We start from the raw sequence: 1439 nt of genomic DNA on the forward strand, positions 1-1439 counted from the left end.
AATAAGAGTAATATTAAAACTAAGTCACTGCCGTCATTGTTGGAGACTGGAATTGGCTGGGCCGCGCTAGGAATTCTGCGATATGGTTTTTCAATTTTGTTGTCTGAGTGGAAAATCGGGAGAAATTCAGGAGAATGGTGGCTCCGGGAGATTTTCGGGAGGGGCACTGAAATTCGGGATTCTTATGAAAAAATCGGGAGGGTTGGCATGTATGGTTGTGGCAACATCACTAACCTTGTCAAACACCTCAGAGTAAATCATATCACAGAATATGACGAGCGTATGTTGAGGCGAATTGAAGAGGAGGACAGGGACAGGTGCTGCTAGGGCGAGAAGGGTGCTCAAATAGCGCACAACTTCAGTTTTTTTTATTTCTATATGTTGAACTCTGCATTATTAAGTGATAAGAACAAGTAATCTGATGTCATGTAAGCATTATGACGCTATAATTTGAGATACAATAAATAAAATACGTTTTTGTACAAAGTATCAGTATCGTTGATACCACCCTGAATATTACTTGGTATCGGATCAGTGGTATCGCACATCACTATTGAATATTGATTTTGCTGGCTTGACAGAACCACTGCCAATGAATCAAAAAGACTCAGATTTTCACATGCTGAGTGAAAAACTGTTATATAAGATAAGATAAGATAAGATAAGATAACTCTTTATTGTCATTGCACAGTCATACATAGTACAGTAGTACAATGAAATTGGAAAAACTGTCCTACGTCGGCACTACATATAACACAACACGACACGATATGACACATCACAACGTAACAAACAACACAACACAGTATATTAACTTAGTATAAAAAAGAAGAATAAGTGTATGTGTATTGCACACTGTTATTATTGCACATTAATTATTATTGCACCTTGTTATAAATATAAATATTATTGTTATCGTTTTAAACATTGTTACCTCCCCCTAAAAAGTCCAGGGAGGTATCCAGTCAGGTCAGCTATTTACATTGATCAGGGCTATTGCCCTGTTGTAAAAGCTGTCCTTGAGTCTATTTGTTCGGGACCTCAGCAGCCTGAACCTACTGCCAGACGGCAGCAGCTTAAACACCCGGTGTCCTGGGTGTGTGCAGTCCCGTAGGATGCTGCGTGCCCTCTTGAGACAGCGAGTGCTGTACAGGTCCTTCAGGGAGGGAAGAGGATGTCCAATGATTTTTTGGGCGATGTTGATGACCCTCTGGAGTGCCTTTCTGTGTGCTGTGGTGCAGCTGGAGAACCACACACCGATGCAATATGTCAGCACACTTTCAATGGAGCAGCGGTAGAAGACAATATATACAAGGTCTTTTCAAGGGTTAAATAAAAGGCTATTGAGTGGAAAGACAGATACTGTGTGGAGAGACAAGTTACAGGATGAGGATGGTAGAAAACCTATATAGAGGGTCTTTTATAATTGTCGGGAAAGA

The sequence above is a fragment of the Mchenga conophoros genome, linkage group LG3 (assembly GCF_057382185.1).
Source record: "Mchenga conophoros isolate Kocher_MC1m ecotype Shallow Benthic linkage group LG3, M_conophoros_male_GT1.1, whole genome shotgun sequence".
NCBI lineage: Eukaryota > Metazoa > Chordata > Actinopteri > Cichliformes > Cichlidae > Mchenga > Mchenga conophoros.